The sequence below is a fragment of the Dermochelys coriacea genome, chromosome 4 (genome assembly GCF_009764565.3).
Source record: "Dermochelys coriacea isolate rDerCor1 chromosome 4, rDerCor1.pri.v4, whole genome shotgun sequence".
NCBI lineage: Eukaryota > Metazoa > Chordata > Testudines > Dermochelyidae > Dermochelys > Dermochelys coriacea.
Genome location: NC_050071.1, coordinates 34,662,613 through 34,685,069, shown reverse-complemented (window position 1 = coordinate 34,685,069; position 22,457 = coordinate 34,662,613). Strand labels below are relative to the sequence as shown.

The 22,457-nt window shown below is 40.1% G+C and overlaps 1 non-coding gene across 1 annotated transcript; it reads right to left on the bottom strand.

Moving 5' to 3' along the window:
- Nucleotides 1-21,242: 21,242 nt before the first annotated feature.
- LOC119855346 lies at nt 21,243-21,370 on the bottom strand. Its single transcript, XR_005292847.1, has one exon. It is a non-coding gene; the product is annotated as a U6atac minor spliceosomal RNA (small nuclear RNA).
- Nucleotides 21,371-22,457: the final 1,087 nt, after the last annotated feature.

The following is a 22,457-nucleotide window of genomic DNA, read 5'->3' as shown; positions in this document are numbered from 1 at the left end:
AGAGCCGGACCACTCATTTTTAGAAACCCATACCAGTACAGAAATGGGTGACTGGCAGTACCTCACAGTACTGGTCAGTTGCTAATCAGTTAGGGTTTGGGAAGTCAACTGTCAGAGCGGTGGTGGTACAGGTTTGCCAGGTCAGGGATATTGTAATCTGGTGATTTTCAAAACCAAAGTCCCTGAAATTATAGCAGGATTTCTGAGGATGGGGTTTCTGAACTGTGCAAGGGTCACTGACGCAGCACGCATCTCAATATTTTGCCCACCAAAAGGGGGCAGTGAATGTGTGAACTGAAAATGTTACTATTCACTCATTCTCCGAGGCTTAGTGGACCACAGGTCTCAGTTCTTGAACATCAGTGTTGAACACACTGGAAAGGTCTGGGATGCTAGGGTGCTCAGGAGGTTGGGATTACATGGTAAGGGGAAGAAAGGACTCTCTTTTTTTAGAAACAACATGGTTTTGTACAGTACTTCTGTCCCCACAGGTTTTTGGGGAAACCCCGCATACCCACTCTTTAATGTGGCTCATGAAGCCATACCCCAACATCATAAACCCACACACAAGCAACCACTCACCTCCACCCTTTTAGTGTGGCTACCATTTATAAGGGGCAGGAAGAATGGGGGTTGGGAGAGAGGGGTGGTGTTGGATCTTTGCACAATTAGGCACAATCTGTGCAATCAGGCATAGTACTGAAAGAGGTGTTTGTACAAGCTTCTCCCTCTTGTCCTGTGACAAATGTTACTTCAAACATTTCAAATTTAGGTGCCCAAAGCTGAGCCTAGATACATATTTAGGCATGTAAATAAATGGCCTGAATTTCAAAGTGCCTAAATGTGGATTGGGGTGTATAACCTTCCTGCAAGTTTATCTGGAGAATCTTATATTTATTAGGTGGCGGTGTCTTGTGTCCTTGGTAGCCCACCAATAATGCAATGTTCTACCTCAGACTGTATCTAGATTTGATCCAAATTTCAGGCAGAACTGTAGCAACATTTTAACCAACAGTTCAGTTCTTTCTCTGCGTGGCTGATGTTTGGATTACTGCCACTGCCACTGCCACCTTCAGCTGTATGTCTGGGTTCTGCACTGTTATTCTGCACTACCACAGTCAGACTTAGGAACATTTCATTCTGGATCAGGCTGCAAAGTCTCTCCTGGAGTACACTGATAAAGTGCTGCAGAGGGGAAAGAGTGTTAACATAGGTCACACACATGAGCCACTGCCGTATGGAAGTAGATTCCCCTTTGTGTTCCATTAATCAATTTTATCAGTAGGGAGGGCTGATATATCTAGCACTGTCAATCCACAAGAAAATGAAATTCAGCAGCGTACTGAAAATAGCAGAATCCATGAGTCCCAGCGCAGAGTAGATCACCAGCCATAAGAAAGATTAGTGTGACTTTTTAGTGGTGCCATTAAAGCAGGTTCAGCCTTATATTTCTGCTGCTTGTGAGGAGCTGAGTGGGACATTCTGCATCCCTGTTACCAGCTAGACTCATCTACCACCTGGAAAGTAGCTTTATTCTGTTAGCTCATCATGTCTACTGTATTCAGTGCCTTTCCTATCATTCTACATAGGATTGCAGTCACCTCAAAGATTTTCCATCACTTTCTGTGATGCAGAAGTAAAGAGCAAATTTCCACCTAAAGAAATTCCCAGCTTTGGAGAGAGGGAAGTGGAATCCTTCTACAAATCCTCTTCATGGTATTTTACTGTATAAATGTTCAGCCTTGATGGTATCACAAAATCATTGAAATTAGGGTTAGAAGATACTTTTATTATGGTAAGGTCAAATAAACCATTTCACCCTATGGACACAGTGTGAGATTGATAGTATATTTCCTAATCTAATTTTCAGTGTCTCAGTGATGGGCTTTTTCCTCACTTGATTTGACTTGGTTGACTAATCAGCAATCTAATAGCACTCACTGTCAGGTTTTTTCCCCTGCTGTCAACATTATTTTTCCTTTTCCTTAATTTGAACCCATTAAATCGACCTGATCAGTGTCTTATCTTCAAGCCTACCATTCACTTAAAACAAACAGCTAAGCAAAAAAACTAAGTACAGATAAATGCCTTTTTGGGAACTGAGCAGTTGCAAGTTATGCAGGTCCGGCAGCATCTCCCTGCTGATGATAATGCTGCTAAAAATGACTGCTCCTGACAACCTTTGGTATAGGTGTGAGGACTCTGATGCCTAGAAATGAAATTACAAAAATAGGAAGTGATTTTTCTGACCATTCAGTTTCATTCCAGTGGAATGTTAGAATCAGTCATGGTTGTGACACAGTATGGATAAAAATACAGTGTTCAGAAAGATTTGTTTTCTTCCATTCCATAAGGGGAAAACTATGTCTTTTTTGTGTATACACCCAAATTATAAATAACACTTGCCTTTCACCTCCCTGAACTGCCAATCATTATCCATGGTTTTCATTCAATCATTCAATGTCGGTTTACCTGCAGTAGCTATTATTTAGCCAGCGGATAGAAAGACACAGAGGGCTCTGGAGAAAGGGACTCAAATAAACATGTGTACTGGCCTTGCAAACAATGGCAGTAGACACAGAAATATGGATAATTTGACTTATTTTTCTAATTCAGCCTGCTAATGCCTTGTATGTCTAAAAATATGTTTATTTTAAAATGGCAACAGAAATTTGATGTATTTTTGGAAAGTATTTTAGCAAAAAGTCTATTGTTCATACATTTATGATTAATTAAAATCTGACAGAGAAGGAGCAGTCAAAAGGAAAAAAAACCTTCTGATGAATGTGCAGTGGTTTAAGCTGCTCCCACTACATTCAATGAGGGATTGGGTGCAGGGATAAGGGCAATAGGAAGATGGGTCAAAACTCTTTCTTGGAATGAATTCTATCCTTTTCATATCCCTGCTAATGGAAACCCTCATTGATTATCCCCTTGCAACATACGATTTTTTTTAGAACAGCGCAGAGAGCTCGTATATATAGAATTGGAGAGGAGACTGACAAAGATGTTAAGTGGGCAGCAGTGAGGAGCTAGGCAGGTGGGAATAGGGAGGAAAACAATAAAACAGTAGGGCAGTGGCATGAGCTAGGGCTCTGCTATAGAGTCTGTGGGAGGGGAAGGAAGATGAGAAAGGGCCCCATTTCTTCTTGAGAAAGGGGGAGGAATAACAGGTGGGTGAGGAGTGTAAGGCACAATCAGGTGAATAGATAGTAATAATACTTCCTATCTAATTCAGTCAAATGTCTAGTCTTATACCAAGAGATACCAGTAGACCGACCCCCATCAGTGACAACACCTGCACAGTCTACTCTGACAGTCAAAGTAAAATTATCGAAAACCCTCCAAGTGGGCCTTTTATTTCTAAAAAACAGATTTATTTTAAATGGCAATAGAAGGCATGGCAGGAATATATTGTAAAGATTAATGACCACCTGAAACAATTAAGTTACTCCAGACTTAGATCAGTTTAGATGAGAGCAGAGTTTGGTTCAGTGCCCCTTAGGACATCAACTCCACCTAGAATATCATTAATCTCTAGCAAACTTCCATTATCTTGACCACTCCTGCAAAAATAGACCACCCTTGGGTGGAAAACTGGCCTCATTAAACTCAATGACAAAACCCCATTGACTTCAGTGAGGACAGAATTTCACCCCATCCATTTTACATGTGGCTGTGTTCAAGTGTTACATTCTCTGTTCTCATGAGAATATGCTCCAGTTGTCAGACTCCGTGGTGACAGAAATTTCCATCAGAGTTCCCCTTATCTACATAAGAGGAACAGGTATGCAAACAAATTATTTCCTAGTGACTTTGCACAACACCCCTTTATGGGGTGTAGCGTACACAACCCTGAGCAGCCAGCCAGCTCTGCTTACTAGAGTTTGGTAGGCGGGGGGCAGAGTTATAGTTCTGTCTACTCCCTACCCAGTTTTCACCCAGATAAATTGTCTGGCATGCAGTCCCTTTGTTCCCTTGAGCTCCCCAAGTTGTAATGTGGGTGGCCCTTTTCAGGTGCACAAAAGGAAAGGTGAGGGGTCAGGAATCCATATGTCCTCCTCCTACCCTGTGCACTTGCATAATGGCTAGCCACCATCTTTCTGTATATTTGTAGAGATAAAAGCATATTAAATGTATGTGGCAACAAGTTTATACTTAGTTTGATATTGGGTATTAACTTTCAATAAGTTTTATTTTTGGTACAATATTAAAATTAAAGAGTCTCTTGTATCCTTAACAAGTTAATTGTTTGTTTACACATGATTTACAAGTCACATTTTAAAACAAATTACAGGAATTGCTTTCTTCACTATCTGGAGTGTTACATGTGAGTGGACTTTACTCTGTAATCAGCTGTTATTTTAATTGTTGACTAAAAGATTACAGAAAAATATCAGCGACGTTCTTGGGACTTTCACAATGTTGCAACTAGAATAAGTATATTGATTCTGATAAGGAGGATGAAATAGATTTTATTACCATTGCACAAATTGTGGGAATGGTACATCGCTGGTGTATTGGGCGAATATAAGAGATGGACCCAGACTAAAAACCCAGAAACACCCAAACTAAAACTTCAGATTTCAATACCACCAACCTTTGGAAAATGGGGAATTTGATAGAGGGGGGATATGATAGAGGTCTATGAATGGAGAAAGTGAATAAGGAAGTGTTATTTACACCTTAACACAAGAACCAGGGGTCGCCCAATGAAATTAATAAGAAGAATGAAATTAATAAGTAGCAGATTTAAAACAAACAAAAGGAAGTGTTTCTTCAAACAACACACAGTCAACCTGTGGAACTCATTGCCAGAGGATGCTGTGAAGGCCAAAAGCTTCAAAAAAGAATTAGATAAGTTAATGGAGGATAGGTCTATCAATGGGTATTTGCCAACATCATCAGGAATGCAACCCCATGCTCTGGGTATCCCTACCCTCTGACTGCCAGAAGCTGGGAGTGGATAATGGGATGAATCACTCAATAATTGCCCTGCTCTATTCATTCCCTGTGAAATACCTGGTATTGGCCACTATTGGAAGACAGGATAGTAAGCTAGATTGATCTGACCCAGTATGGCTGTTCTTATGTTCTTAGTAAAAGTTTGGATCCATATCCAAGCATGAACTTGCTTTTACCAACCTTTAAGAAACGTCTTAAGGGTAGCCTTGGAGTACTGCTTCTGATTGGAGGGAATTATTGAAAATATTCCTTCAATGTTGGAAGCTATCTTGGATTCAAAATTTGACCCCCTAGAGAAAGCTACTAGGATTTTCGTATGGCAACAGAATAAATATTTGGCATGTTTCAGTTTGGAATAAGAAATAGGTTAATTCTGATGTCAGGAAAAGCAGCTGAGTTTCTTCCAAAGTTAAGGGAGCCATATGTTTTCTGACAGTAGCACCAATCCAAATCAGTTGATCAAAATTCTTCTCTTAAAAGTAAATGTTCTAAATGAGTTGCAGAAATGGCATTTTTTAATTTCCTGCAAAATTACAGAGAGCCTTGAAAGGGGGGTTGGAAGTGCATAGTTTCTGATTTTAATAGTGTCAATCAGTTTTTGACTCCTCAGTTCTTAAATGAGGAAAAAAGAATAGATGGTAATCCGGAAAGTGCCGAGTGAGTGAATGGAAATGATGGTTAAAAGCAAAATGATCAACAATCCAAAAAGTTTGCTTAGTTAGCAGCAAGCACGAAGTAAGTTAAGAGGTAAATTCCTTAGGAAGTTCATAGAGGGAATGTTAATAGTACCCTACACAAATCCTTACCTGACAGGTGTTAAATAAGAGAAGAGGAAAGCACCAACTGTAAGAAAAAGCACCTTAGATCTAGAAAGGCTACTGAAGGAACAAGGCCTGTGTGATGTATAAGATAGAAACTGATCTTATATCTATAAAATAGTAGTCAGGATTTATAGCATGGTATACTCTCAAAGCACTGTAATACACAACATAATTAATCCCCACAACACCACTGTTAAATATGGACATTAACCCCATTTTAAAGATGGAGAAACTGACACTGTGAAATGCCCAAGGCCACACTGTATCAGATCTGGGATAAGAATTTAGGAGTTCCTGCCTCATTGCTATGTGCCACCTTTATGCTGTTTGAAGACCCAAGGGATATGTACAATGTGTCTACTGGCATCTCTAGAAAATAAAGTGGAAAGGACTGGGATATCATGAGAACAAGGACTGAAAAAGAAGGGCTGCTGATGGTGGAGCTGAGATGGATTGTCTGGGAACACAAGCTGTCTGCTATCAAAGGATCTCCAGTTCCTGGAGGCATTGGCCTCCCTCAGGCACAATGACCCAGAGTGCTTCTATTGAGGCAGTGTGCCTCCAATATACCCTTTCCACACCTTCACAACCACAATAGTGCTTTTAACTGACCACCCAGTAATTTAAAAAAATGTTTCACGGGGAAGGTTGAGCTCCCTGTGTGCGCCCCAGTCTTCCTAGGTACTTGAAGACCTAGGGACTGGGGAGGAAATACACTTACGCTGCCCAGCTGAGTTTCTGATGAACACACTTGTGGACTCTACATAGTAGAACTGCATCCTTCTGCCTGGGCAGAGGTCACTTTCGTTAAATCCAACATGCAAGTTGCAATAGGGTGTGGGCAAGCAGTCCACTGTGCACTTGCAACCTTTACTCACCTCAGTGGTCCTATATGTGTAAAGCAGGGGAAGAAAATCTCCTGAGGCCAGATTGTCCCTGACAAGTACTGGGGGCAGCATAAAGCTGCCCTCCCCTACCCCTACTAGGCATATGATCTCTCCCAGAGCTCCTGGGTATACAGGGGGAGTGCACCCACTCTGCCACATTTGAAGACATGCAGCATGCTCCCTTCTGTATCTAGCCAGCTCTGCTGGCCAGGCACAAAATGAGCCATGGACTCCCCTACTGCTTGCTCTCTTTGCTATGAGTTGTAGGAGGGAGCAGTCACAGTGTTCTAGGGAGTACGGGGATTGTGGTAGTATTTGGCTCCTACACAAGGGCTGTGAGGAGGGTGTCTTTTTTACACCCTAAGCCTCAGCCACCTCCTCCCTTGTTCACTAACACAGCAGCTAAACAGAATCTGGCCTTTGATCAATTAAATTATCTGGAATTTATTCTGTGTAAAGTAGAGCTGTAATTAGTCACCATTGTAAGTGTGAATACAAGTTAATAGTCAAAAAGAAAAGGAGGACTTGTGGCACCTTAGAGACTGACAAATTTATTAGAGCTTAAGCTTTCGTGAGCTACAGCTCACTTCATCGGATGCATTTGGTGGAAAAAACAGAGGGGAGATTGATATACACACACAGAGAACATGAAACAATGGTTTTATCATACACACTGTAAGGAGAGGTTTCAGAGTAGCAGCTGTGTTAGTCTGTATTCGCAAAAAGAAAAGGAGGACTTGTGGCACCTTAGAGACTAACAAATTTATTAGAGCATAAGCTTTCGTGAGCTACAGCTCACTTCATCGGATGCATAGAAGTGAGCTGTAGCTCACGAAAGCTTATGCTCTAATAAATTTGTTAGTCTCTAAGGTGCCACAAGTCCTCCTTTTCTTTTTGCGAATACAGACTAACACGGCTGCTACTCTGAAAGTTAATAGCCAGTTTCATTCAATTATCATGAAAAGAATGAATGTGTTTGCCACTGCAGTATAGCTCCTACAAAAGGTCTTAGTTTCTCAGATCATTTGTTTCTCTTACCCCCTAAATAAAATGTAACATTTCCAGCAACTTTAGACATACTTAATTCTTCAGAATCTCCCGCTTCCCATTTCAACATTCCAAATGAATAGTTAAATCTTCCTTTCTCCCTATTTCAGGCTTTCCACTTCCTTTGTGTTTTGGTTACGCCTTGAGTCTGTGTGGCCAAGGTTTACACAAACCTTTCTATTAAAGCTGTTTACGCTTCCCTCTTCTGATGCTGCTTTTTTTCTTGGCAGACCTATTTTTTTTAACTGGAATCATTACTTTCTGGAATGTTCCACATAAGTTGTCAAACAACTTATTAGTCATTTAAATGTCAATATCTGTACACTTCTGTAACTAAAGGAAAAAGTATCGGAGGCTAAATTCTGAAGCCCTTACTTTGAGCCTGATCCAAAGTCTATTGAAGACACTGGGAGATTTTCCATTGGCTTCAGGAGACTTTGTTTCAGGATGTTAGTTGGTCACAGTAAAACCAATGGGAGCTTTTGCCTGAGCAAGGATTTGGCCCTGTGTAAATGCAAGGCTCATAACAAGGTGCCTGCTTTGCAGCCCTGGAGAACAAAGTGCTCTGTTTCTCTCTACAAGGTACAGTCTAAGCAATGATACTGAAAGCTCCTCCTTGCTTTTACATCAGTATGTCTAATCCCTGACCTAGGCGGCATGTCTAGGGGCGAGAGAAAGTAGTTCAGTTTCCCTGCTCACTTAAGGTGAGATTGTGGCTAGCTTCAGTGCACAAGAGTGGAAAGTGCAAAAATGGGCCTTACCCCTTTTGTATTCCCTTAGTAGGGGCCAGCTAAAATTGAAGTCCTTACATCTTTCTGAGCACAAAAGTTATTCAGAACTCATTTCTTCACATTTGCTAGTCTCTCCAGAAGAAACGAGGAAGGGTGGGAAGACCATCTGTGGAACAGAATAGCCACAAGGGGAGCTCAGGAGCTGCACTCTTGAGAAGTCTCAGAAAGCATTGCCTACAATACCCCCTGGATGGATCATCCTGGCTCCACTCAAATCTGTGGCTTGTTGGCCCCAATCTGGCCCAAAGTGTGAAATCTGGCCCATTGCAAAAGCCCATCTAAGGTCTCTGGTACCATCAATGCCCTGGGCTTCTGTTGTGCCATGGGCCATGTATTGATATTCTACACTGAGTGGATTTAACCCTTAATACTTGGCATCTGTACTGAAACTGCCTACCAGATTGCCAGTCAGTGCCAATTGTGATGGTGTTTTTATTGCTTTTCTGTTGCGAAATAGAGGGCACTGACTCTTTACACATACACTGTTCATTTTTATTTTTAAATGGAATTTCTCCCAGCTCCCAGCTTTTTAATTATGAGGTGTTAAATCTCTTTCCCAGGATTGCTGGGAAAACTGCCATCCTTCTAAGCAGCGTAAGCTATTTTTACACTGCCAATCTATATAAATCACACTGGCCATAAAAAAAAACAACAGAGCCATGATTTGATCAAATAGGCACCTACATCGCACCGATTTGATTATGGTTAAAAAGCAAAAGTTTGACTCCAGCGCTGACATCTGGAAATGCTCAGATGTAAATGGCTGGATAGTTTTACCTTTGTAGTAAATGCAGTGGGGTAGATCCTGCTCCCTGCCCCATCTTCTTGATGTCACTCCAGCTGCACAAAAGGAATGGCAGGTAGGCTGAAACAGCCAGTCTGAGGTTCTGTATGCAGAGGGGAATCACTGGGTGATGTAAAGCCAGCATAAGCAGCTCTTTGCCACCTGCTTCCAGCCTGGCTAATGCAGGGGGCAATCAGAGGATGTGCCCAGAAATAACTGTGTGTGCTGTGGCTAGTCTCACTTTTGCCAAGGACAAAAGTGGCCTCCTGCTACTTCCAGGATGGGGGTTGGTGGAAATCGCAGGAAATCCCCTATGTAATCTCCCCTCCTTTGGTTTAGTGAGAGCTGCTCAGATACATCTGAGGATCTGGCCCTTTGTGGTTGAAAGCCTGTTTGTAATGGTAGCCACCCTGATTTCTATTTAAATGTTTATTTAAAAATATAAGTCTCCAGATTCAGTGGGGACCATTTTAAATAGTCTATATTTGCCACAGATACTGCACAGTTGTATGTATATCTGAGATACCACAGTTAATTCACTATTCTAAGTATAGAGAAATAGCTGTGCTAACTCGCATACTAACTGTTGGCAAAGTTCTATCTTAACGACCTCAAGGGTAAGACTACAAAGCCATTTGCATGTGATCCTTTACAGATATCATTTACAATTGAATTTAATGACAACCCACACTAAGTGCCTTTGGGAAAACTATGTGGTTGTAAAGTACTGTCCAATCTTGTGACTAAAGCAATGGGCTGAAATTTAGGAGGTCCGAATTCTGTTCTCAACTCTGCCAGAGATTTCCTGTGTGATCTTGGATAAATCATTTAACTTCTCTTTGCCTCAATCTCATAATTCTGCTCAGTGCTGTGAAAAATCTCAGAGAGAAGGTATTGTGGCTTCATCCACTTCCCACGAGAGTCTGTCCATTGATTTTATTATGAGTTAGATTGGGCCTCATACATGTGCAAATGGGTAATTTGATGCTTTGCCATGTTACAGCTTGTTTGCCACCTTGATATGATCACTGGCTCATGATCATGTAACTCATGCCACTTTTTGTAACAAATGCATGCAGCCAAACACATGATATATGCAAGCTCTCATGGGCAGTAAAAATTCTTTTTGTTTCACTTATGCACTTGTTAGCCTTTGTGTGCATAAGACCATTTATGTTTTCTTAAGCTGTTGAGCTAATTTACTTGTCAGCTCCGTCTCTTCATGATGCATTTAATGTAAAAGGTTATAAATGAGCCACCAAAACCCAACTATCTATATTATCAGAACTATGCTGAGGAAAGAAGATTTTAAAGGGGATGGTCCAAATGCATCCAAATTAACATGAATGCTAGCACAATAATATTTTTACTGGTTCAGACTTTGAACATAATTGCCCTATACCTATGTAATTCATGGACTTTGGTTGGCCTCAAAGATACGGTATTCCATAGACAGTGATTTTAAGCTCTGTTTTACGTGTTTATATTTTATCATTTAAAAAATCATTTAATTGTGCACATAGTTAGTGCAGATCACCAAATCTACTCTCAACAGGGTGAAAGAACCAGCTTTCTGCTCTGTCCCCAGAACACTAGCTGGCTAGAAAGCTGGCAGGAAATCCCACCCCTGCTGCCACCTGTCTTCTATTTGGAGGAGGAGGACTTAATTTAAGAGGGACTACATAGGCTGCAATGATAGAGCAGGCTGAGAGTTTTTTTGAGCTCAGGGCTGGGGGACAGGCCTGGGCCTTTTTGCATAGCCAGTAGAAGGCTTACATCAAATGGCATGCAAGAATCTGCAAGAACCCAAAAGGAAAAAGATATTGTGATCAATGACTGATGTTGAGGGGTACCTGGGCTGTTTTTTCACTCATGTAAGTGACTGCTTCTGATAAACTGATTGTTACTGATAATAGTCCTACAGTGATTTCTGGTGAATCCCTGCCTCCCTAAAAGGCAATAAGAGTTTCCACCCCAAGGTAAGGTGCCTTGGAGCATGCTACAAGAGAAGGGCATCCCCCTGCACAAGTGTCTGTAACTACATGTCCCTCTTAAACATTGCCCTCTCTCCTACATTGCATCCCATTATTTTTTAAACCCACTTGCCTCTTAATTCCAATAGTAAACCCTTCCAGGTAGGGACTGTCTTTTGTTACATGTTTATTTAGAACCTAGTTCAATGGGTCCCTGATCTTGGTTAGGTTCTTTGGTTGCTATTGCAATACAAATAGCAATCATATAGAAAGATGTTACTTACATCTTGCATATTAAATATTACTTATTACTATTTTAAATGAATTGCTTCCACTCACAAAACTAAATATTTTATAGTGCAATTTACATTGGAAAATTGTAATGTGTGCAATATTTCTCACACTTCTGTTGTGCAGTGATAGCTTTCATATTAATGCTTCAGAAAAAAGAATTTAATTATTCTGTTCAAATTGTGTGTCCAGTCAAATAGACTGATTTGGTAGTTAGCGTCTGACCATTTTCAATTGCTGCGTTTGTACTAAAGATCAACAGAATTGCTGATAGTGCAAGTTATTTTCTTGTATAAGCATTTGAAAATTGGTTACCATTTTTAATAGATGTTTAGTGTTCTAGACAATTCAAAAAAAAATTGGGCTCATTACATCCTTAGCTGCAACAGTGGCACCTATATAGAGAATTATAGGGCAGGATGAGATAAAGAGATTTGAGCTGTCAGCAGCAATTTATAGGAGTGATGAAGTCAGCTATCATGGAGATAATAATTAATAGAATCACTGCTGTAAAGATTATACTATCTTCTTGATATATCTCTTCTCCCTTCTAATAAAAGGACCTTTAACCAATTTTCCATGGTTAAGGATAATTCACAGTTGAATAGAACCTTGCCTAAGAACATTTTCTCTGCAATCCTCTCTCTTTATTATTTAACCCACTTCCTCTTCCTGCTCTTTTTTTTTTTTTTTTTTTTTTTTTTTTTTTTTTTGGCCTCTCAGAACTGGCCTCAGGTGTGTTACAGGGTCTGAGAATAAGTTTTGTGTTCTTGGGGCCCTTTAACAGGTACTGTTGTCTGTATTTCCAGTGGTATCCTGCAGAAGGCTGTAACACCTTCCCAAATTCATATCTTTCAGGCTGGGCCTCCTCCTCACTTTTAAAGATCTTAGCACAGAGATTGCTAACTCTAGCAGCCTCTCTGCTTCTGGGCTTTTGTTGTCGGTCACGTGCTTTGTGGACTGTGTCCCCACAGAGTGAATTAGGACCCAGTGAAGAGTCTTGTGGGCCTCACAATGGGGTCATCAGTGGTGTGGTGGGTACTTGAGCCCTCTGAAGTGTTGAGGGACTAGGCCCACTATCACTGAGAGACGAGCAACTGGGCAATCATGGGGAGAGGGATGGTACCACAACTATATTGGTCTTGTGTGAGAGAAAGGAGTCCTTGTTCAAAGAGGTTCACAATGAAAAATAGTGAAGGTATTTTAGCAGGAGGAGGCTCACATGAACCCCTTGTTTCCAAGTCTGAGCTTTGGGCCTGTAGCCCTGCTCCTGCCTGAAGGGATAAAGCAGCCCTAGAAAGGGAAAGCTAGGCTGATTAGGAAAACAGCCACAGCTGTGGTCAGCTTAATCAGGGCCAGCTGGCCCTTATAAGAGGGCAGTGGGCTAGATGCTGACACATACTCTTTAGCTTCATGAGAGAGAGAGAAGGACCTGGCTGCCTGGGAGCAGAGAAGGGTACCTGAGGTGGAGCAGTGCTGGGGAAGGGCAGAGGGAGCAGGGGAGCTCTAGCCAAGAAAGCCCCCAGGCTGCAGGCCTTGCTAAAAAAGGCCAAAAAGGTACTGGGGCTGCAGAGGGGCAGCCCAGAGATGGGCAAAGGCAGCAGGTCTTAAATCCCTCTTGCCTGTGATGAGTGGCAATTATACTGCAGTCCACCCCAGTGAACAGGGGCTAGATGGTGACTGGAAGTAGCTCTATACTGAGGCAAGGTGGGATTAGAGGGTTGGAGGATTCCCCTAGGAAGGGGAGGCCAGAGACTGTGGGGTATTGCCTGGAAGGGCAGCACCTCAGGTAAAAGAGCACCGAGGTCCGGAGGGACACGGGGGCCCGTGACAGCAATACACCAACAGAGGGCACTCCGGAGCTGATAAAAAGAGCTAATTCCTGGACAACCAACAGGAGGCACTGCAGGGGGGGAGTCCTGCCCCATCACAGGGCCCTGTAAAGGAATGCCTGGCCTGTAGTACCCCCTGATGACCTAGTGCTGCAGGCACATCCATCCTCAGTTTCCCTTCTCTCAGAGCCTCTTAAGAACTCCACACAGCTCAAAAGAATGGAAGACAAAACTCCTCTGTGAGGGTTCTACTTCATTAAATCCCCAAATAATCTTGAACTAGTCTCTTCCTGTGGTTCTCAATTCTGGCCTCTCTGGGCTGTAGTCTCTCCCCTTGGCTCACAGAGGTTGCAAACCCTTCTCTTTGAGCCTGTGGTCTCTAAAGTCCCTCTCATTTAGGAGCCCTGATGGCCTTGTATCAAGTGCAGGTAGTTGTTATCCAGTTAACTGCCTAGACAGGCTCATTCCCTTTAAATTATTTCATCACAGGTAGTCTGGGCCTAGACTTCCTTAAAGGGGCCAGCAACCCTGTGATGAGAGAATCTCAGCTTTCATTTTAAAAACAGTCATTAGCCTTTAAACATGTGGTAATTGCCTTAAAAATGCAAACTGATATAAATGTATTGCTAAGATTGAAAGTCTTATTCCTCTGAGCTCCACATCTGCAGCAGGAGGCATGTGGGGGAACCTAAATTTGGTCCCACCTATACACATTCCTTGCCACACTCTTTATGTGATAAAAGTAGAGTTGGGTGGGAACCAATTTTCCCATCCCATATGAATTTTCAAGAGCCAAAAAAATTTTCTTGTCCCTAATTTGGACAAAAAGTCAATCTGTCTAAAAGTTTTGCAAGCAAAAAATCCCCCCCCCCCCAAATTCAGATCACGTCAATCTAAACTTTTTGTTGCAATAATTTTGATTTTGACTTTTTTGTTACATTTTTACACATTTTACTATAAATTAACTTAAATTTCTAAATAAAAAGTTTTAACCCAAAATCTGGAACTTTGTCTCTTAAAAATTTCAAAATGGGATGTTTCAACAATTTTGAACCTCTGTCTCAGCATTTTCTGAAATCAGAAATTAATCAAAACCGACCATTTCCCAGACCAGTTTCGATTACAATGAATCAGCATTTTCTGACAAAAAATGTTTTGATGAAAAATTTCTGACCAGCTCTTGATATTAGTCAACCTTGCAGTGTCTCTCAAAATAATCTCCCTGACCTTTCCCTAAATCTTTAGGCTAACTCTGTATATAGTGAAGGATAATCATGGCCAGAAATTGGTTATAATTGTGGGAAAGGTTCCAAAAATTGTCTTGTAACACACCCCAAAATACTGAAGATGACTGCTTATGTAATTGTTCAGCTCTTTGAGTGCCCACGCTGTTGCTGTGGCTATGGCAACTGCTGTCTACAACCACACATGCTTCTAGGTGATGTACCATGTAGACCCTGTAAATTACATGTACTTGGGACATTGCCTCGAAACATAGGTGGGTAATAGGAGAAGGGGAAGAAGTTACCTAAAAAAATGAAAAGTCAGCACTTGAGATGGCAAACTTTTGAGAGAGCCCTTTGTTAAAATTTTGGCAGCACTTCACTTAGTCTAATATTCAGTTTGGTTGAGGGGTTGAGCAATGTTTCTGTTCAGTTTGTCTGTCAAACTGGTTCACCAGTTGCTAATATGATGTCAGTCTACATGAGGAGGGGAGCTTTCCCAATAGTTATGACAAATTCATCATTAATGATGTGACTGCAGCTACAATCACAGTAAATCTAAAGACAGAGTATCAAGTCCTAAATAGTTCAGAAGAGCTAATAATCTCAAATTGGTAAATGCACTAATAAATCTGTTGCATCCTTCCCACACTCAGGCTACAGTATACTTATAACCTTTCACTGAAAACTCACCATTACATATGAAAGTAAATCCCTTGAAGTCAATGGAGAGACTCTTAATTTACATCAGTGTAAGATGGATCAGAATCTGTCTGAATGTGATCACTAACACAGTACAGGCACTTGCAGAGCCTGCTAGTACTATTATAAATGTCCCCAAGAAATTGCAAATTGCATGTATACTCTGAAAAGGCATTCAACATAGAATATACTAGCACTGGCATAAACTGGTGCTCTATGTGGTATATCCTGGTACAAGCAAATGTTGGTACCCTGTGAGGCAGTGGCTGTGCAGCCGTGGCCCCAGCGGCAGATAATCTTTAAAATGGTGGAGTTTCTTGCCTACTGTACTAGCAGTCACAATTACCATAGAAGGGTCTGGTGTGTGTTTTTTGTTTTTTTTTTTCCTCCTTACTCAGGCAGAATAAGGTCATCATGGATATTTTATGGTCAGCACATCTCTAATCTTCTGTACCTTGCTGTTATAATTGCAACATAAATATTCATGTGGGAATACTTAAGAAATTGGCTTCCTTTGCTATTGTATGGTATTTGCATAATTATCACTGCAATTTTTGACATATTTAAACTGTCAAGTCTGTTTACACTGCAGTGGAAAAGTATTTACTGATCCATACAAATGTTACATTTGCATCTGTAACAAGAAAATGTATGCTGCTTCAGTTTGCTAATGATAAAAATTGTACGTCTGGTTAAGAAAATGTCAGAGTTGGCCTTCCGACATCCCATTAGTAAAGAAACACGCTTGTTTTCCCCCAGGAATTTCCATCAAGTGCAAGATGTTGTCTAGGAAATTGTTGAGAAATGCCAGAATTTATATGAATTATTAAAGCAAACCCTTGGCTGCTGAGCCATCCACGTACCATAGTTAGAGTCTTTTGGTTGGCAAAGTAACAAACATGGCAGTGGCCTAAGGCTTAAGATTAAAACAAATGAAACATCCCCCCGTTCTTAAAGGATCAAACGCTTGAGCTTTCCAGGAGGTATGAGTGTCCTCAGCTTCCCAATGAAATCTATGAGAGATAAAGGGACTCAGCACCTTCCAAGAGCTGACACTAAAATAACTGGGTCCTCTTTTTCATTAACAGACTGCAGAATTAAGAAGGCACATCCTGTCCTAGTTTTGTGACTCATAATAAGAAGCAGTAGTACTGCCAACCCCAAATGCTGAAAAATCATGAGTCAGGCCCCCCCATATTATTATTGACTTAAAAATCATGCAAGTTTTCAAAACAATAAACATTGGGTTCATTTTATTTGCTTTTGACTTCTGAGTATTTAAGGTGCACGTGGGTCACATTTTCAAACTTTTCTCTGCAACTATGCAGGTTAGAAACTTACCTTTTTTTAAAATGAAAGGTGAGCTTTTTGTCTCCAGGAGTTGAGGCGTTAAGTAAAATATCAAATGTCATGAGACTTGAAATAAAATCGAGAGTGACAACAGTTGGATCACAGGACAGAACCCCCCGGGCCTTCTAAAGACTTCCTGAATATCCTGTTCAATCACAGAGGTCCCAGTCCTGAAGTCCTTGCTCTGACAAAGCTCCCATTGCTTTCAATCTACCTATAGGAGTTTTACATGAGTAGGTGACAGGTTTTGTCACAGTTATCTCAAACTAAATGCCCTACTAACAGTGGAGGTTCAATAGGGCATTCTTGCTGGCTCCCTTTTTGGTATCCAGCTACTTTAAACATCAATGTGCTTCCTCTATCTGTCTGTGTAGGTTCTTGCATCATACCAATCACCATGATATCAGTGAGCCCCCTCATTTCACTTTACTTTACCATTGTCATGCTGGCTATTACTAGTTATTTTTCTCCCTTTTTATTAGGCGCAGCCCTAATTCTCTACAAAGTAATTCAAAGAATCTGAGAAAATAACTGGATGAACAATTATTTTTTTAAAAGTTAAATTCAAATAAGCCTGAAATTGCATTTTGACTCTGCAAACACTTAGAGTTCTTCTTTCCATGACTCTTCCCCTTAATAGCTGCAGCATTACTTCATTTCAGCCACTAATCTGGGTTTCATCTTTGTGAGTTCTCTATACAGGAACATATTAAACTTGTTTTCAGATGTTCTTTCTGTTATCTGCAGAACATTGCCGGAATATGTTCCTTTCTTTCTTGGGCTGATATGAAGACATTAGTCCATGACTTTATCACATAAAGACTAGACTACAATAATTGTCCTTTTTTTAAAGGATTTCAGTAAAAACATTTGCAGATTATACAAAATGCAGCAAAGAGACTCCTCTTGCGTGTTAAGACATTTCTCATTTGCTGAGATATGCGCAGTGGTAGTAGTAGCCTATTGCACTTTTTTTTTTGTTTTTTTTTTTTTTAAATGTTGCTTCTGAAATGTAGTAGTCTTTACAGCGTAGGTCTCATCTGCCTTTGTGTTCTGTACTGACTTTGTTTTGAGATCTTCTAGCTTTGGAGGCCTGAGGTCCATTTAAATCAGGTTTCTGTTGACCGAAACCTCAAAATCCATCTCCGAATTTTCAACATCCCAAGTTCAAGAACTTCACGGGCATTTGGTGTTTTGATTTGGGCTCATCTTTAGTTCAAACTGAAACATCGATTTAAAGGCCTCTCTTGCACTACATTTTGCACTTTTTTTTAATAAAGTGTGATAATAGTGCTGTATAAACGATATTCTATTCTTGATAGTGGACCAGAGTCAGACCAGGTCTCCGCTAGTGGAGCCCAAGGTTCCAGAGTTTGGTAGAAGAGGCTGAAGTGGTAGGAAAAATGCCATAATTTCTGCTGTGCCAGGGGACCATCGGGGCCAGAATAGGAAATGCAGCCCTTGGGAGGCGGAAATCCTTGAAGGTGGATAACATTTTTTGACAATACACCAGCTTCCCTCTCTTGTAGAGAGAATCTCTATTAGTAAGCAACAGAATCAGATGTCACAGGGAGACACAGGTCCAGCTTAGATTCTTTCCCTTAGATTTTAACTGTATTGCGTAACTGGCAAACTAAGAACATTACATATAAAGTGTTGAAGAGCTTCTTAGATTCATTTCATTTCACATCAGTCTGAAAGAGCACAGAGTGTATTATTTTTTCACTTGAAGTTTGATATTCTTAAGTACACGAGAAAGGAGACCAGCCCCATCCTTGCTATGGGCAGTTAGGTTTTTCTTAAGCTACCAACATGCACTAAAACATTAAGCAGAAAATTTAGTACATGCTATGCAGACAGTTTCTGGTGCCATGTGCTTATGCTTCTTCCAATTACAGAATGTGAAGTAAATTCATCTAAATTTCTAATTTTTCTTTTCAGTTGGACAATGAAAAATATATGTACATAGTGCCATTCATGTAAACATCCCAGAGCCCTTTGAAGAAGTAATGTACATTATGCTAGAATAACTGGGCTTTATACACAAGTTTAAAAGAAATCTGAATTTTGAATACTATAGTGAATTCATCCAGTGTAATCTTCAAAAGAAACCCTCACATAAAGTATATGTGGTTATATGTGTCTGTGATTTGGAGGTGAACTAAGCAATCCCAAGACAGGATAGTATTCTAATGTGTCACAAATAATGCAACAGCAGAGAGCTTCTAAAAAAAATCTCCAAATGATCCACTTAAATTCCTTTAAGTGAAGCACATTTTAATCCAGATTCACAAGGTAGGATAAAGGTAGGATCACCAAACACACAGGAAACTCTCTGGGAAATTTAAGTAGTATAATTTAATTGCCCATATCCCCTACCTCAAAGGCTTCCATTTCTTTCTAACCAGTCCCAAGAATAAACCTTCAGTTCTTGGAGTAAAATCTCTGCTGTACAAAAATCCCAGCTAGGCAGAATCCTCTGAGGAGTGGATTTTCAAATGAGCTCCCAAAGTGAGGTTTGTATAATGTCAGGCAGAGTCCAACAAGCCCATAGCGTGAACTAAACCCCTTTGTTGCTTTACCCCTCTTAGGCCCAGCAAGAACCCTTATTCAAGGGCATCCAGCTGCTTTTTCAGTTCCCCTGGCTCATAGGTGGCTACTCTGCAACGATTTCTCAGCATCCATCATTTCACAATGAATTTTACCAGCAGCTTGTGAACCAAAAGCAGCAGAACAAATTGTATGACAGGAAAATAAAATATGATGAGCCTTGTGTGGTGGACCATGAGATTCTTGAATGTTAACAATGGAATCTTTGTTAGAATGGGAAACTAATGTTATGATCTGAGTACAGATGAAATATGACTGAGCCAGAGTTTAGATGCATGTAGAACATTTTTTTTTTCAAGCTATAGGGTGATAGCTTCTGAGTTTAGGAACTAGCTTTGTTTGAACTGGTTGCTGTTGATGTACAGTACCAACTGGAGGACCTGAACAGAATTGCCATGGTCTTTTCTTTTTTTAAAAAAAACACTATACTAACTATCCCTAAAGACTGTGTTTTATTCTTAAGGTCAAATCTTGAAGTTCTTACTCAGAAAAACCTCTTATTGACTTTAGCTGTAGAATTGAGGAATAATGGCTTTGTATTAAGTTTAGCTACAAATACACAAAAATAAGGAAGGCTATGACCAGGCTGGGTGAAAGAGAAAGTTTAAGGACTGGTTTGGTTTGACTGGCCAGTGTTGGTGATTCTAGGCTCTATGAAACTGAAATTGCTCACCCACCCACAGAGGAGAAAGTTATGAGGTTACAACAAAGTTACAATCTAATGGTTCATGCTTTAAATATGCTTTGTCTACAACTCAACTACAGCTTTCGGGTATCTTTGGTGTCAGAGCTAGCCAGTGAGGTGCATTCTGGGGTCTCAAGGAGAGCTGGAGCTGGCTAGAGTGACAGTGGTACCCAAAAAAGAGAAAGACGTGAGTTTTAAGAATAGTTTGTTCTCCTCTTAGCTTTGCTATTTGTTGCATTCTACACACTATTGTATGGTTAAGTCATTCCCTCGCTCAAAAAGAATTGTAAATCACTATTAAATTGTCACTAGTTACACAAATTTGAAAATGTATGCAGAATCACTCAGACCTCTGCAGTTCATTGGTCATAGAAACAGAGCTGTGGCATAGTGTTTGCAACTATGTCAGCTTTTTGAATTAAAATATGCATTATTCTGCTCAGTTTTTAATTTTTTTTTACTAAATATTCTGAATCTAAGTTTAGAATGACCCCATTTGAACTATGCAATTATGTTGTAGCTATCTTGGTCCCAGGATATTAGAGAGACAAGGTGAACTAATAAACTGAAGGTAGTTGGGTATTGAGTGTGTGTATATACTTCTGCACAAGAGTTAACAGCAGAACACAAAGAGAAGGTTTCGGATAACTAAGATGTCAATATTTTAACTAATATATATTCTCTGTGAATTAGTTTAATAGATAATTAAAACTAAACTATGATTTTCAACATAAATGAACAAAGTACATTTGGTGATGTTATCCTTACTTTTTAACAATTGTTTGTTCATTTGATAACTCACCAAGATGAGTAATGCTCTGTGGGGCTCTTGGTCATTAGTATAAATTAGCAAGCTTCTATTGTATTTTCTTTTTTTCTTTGCCAGGAAGGTTTTTAAAGAAAAGCAAACATTTTTACAACTCATTTAAGGTAGTTAAGACCCCTGATTACAGAAAGTGCAAGAATGAAAGGTTCAGAAAATAGGGCTTAACCACAAATTCATTACATTCACTGATCATTAACTTAATTATGCCATCCATGGGTGAAATGCGTATAGTTTCTACTAATAAAAATAGAGCAATTAAATTCTACATCAAGGAGCAAATGCAGTTAGTTACAATTACTGTGTAATTCCATAACAGATTTTTCATCCCTGATGAATTCAGTGACTGCCTTTATTTATGCTTCCTAACATCTTAGCTGTGCAAAATTATTTACTAGAAAATCATAGAGATGTGGTCTCTCTCTCACTCTCTCTCAAACCCCCCCCCCCCAAAACACCACAACCCATGGTTAGAATCTGCAAAGTAAGTGGAAATGCCTTAAACTTATGTGTGTTGTTAAGGTCACTAGGACCTCTTCCATCCTTCTTAAGGGGAGTGCTAACCTTCTCTCCTTTCATTCAACACTGAGGGCAGTTAAGTTTTGCCTTGCAACTTAAAACCAGGGCTCTGAGGTTTGTTCTTGTCATTCAATATGCTCATCAGCTCCCTTTCACATGGGTATGGAACATGAATACGATTTATTTATTTATTAAGATGAATGGCTTTTAGGGCAGTCAATTAATCGCAGTTAACTCACACGATTAACTCAAAAATGAATCGTGATATTAATCGCACCCTTAAACAATAGAACACCAATTGATATTTAATATTTTTGGATGTTTTTCTACATTTTCTAATGTATCAATTTGAGTTACATCACAGAACACAAAGTGTACAGTGCTCACTTCATATTTTTATTACAAATATTTGTACTGTAAAAAAGAAATTTTCCAATTCACCACATACAAGTACTGTCATGTAATCTCTTTATCATGAAAGTGAAGTTTACAAATGTAGATTTTTTTTTATTTTTATTTTTTTGTTACATAACAGCACTCGGAAACAAAACATTTTAAAACTTTAGAGCCTACAAGTCCACTCAGTCCTACTTCTTGTTCAGCCAATCGCTAAGAGAAAAAAGTTTGTTTACGTTTATGGGAGGTAATGCTGCCCGCTTCTTATTTACAATGTCACCTGAAAGTGAGAACAGGCGTTCACATGACACTATTGTAGCTGGCGTCGCAAGATATTTACGTGCTAGATATGCTAAAGAGTCATATGCGTCTTTGTGCTTCAGCCATTGTTCCAGAGGACATGCTTCCATGCTGATGACACTTGATTTTAAAAAAAAAAAAGTGTTAATTAAATTTGTGACTGAACTCCTTGGGGGGGGGGGGAGAATTGTATGTCTTCTGCTCTATTTTACTCTCATTCTGTCATATATTTCATGCTTTTGTAGTCTTGGGTGATGACCCAGCACATCTTTGTTTTTAAGAACACTTTCACTGCAAATTTGACAAAATGCAAAGCAGGTACCAATGTGAAATTTCTAAAGATAGCTACAGCACTTGACCCAAGATTTAAGAATCTGAAGTGCCTTCCAAAATCTGAGAGGGACAAGGTGTGGAGCATGCTTTCAGAAGTCTTAAGAGCAATACAGAAACTAAGGAAC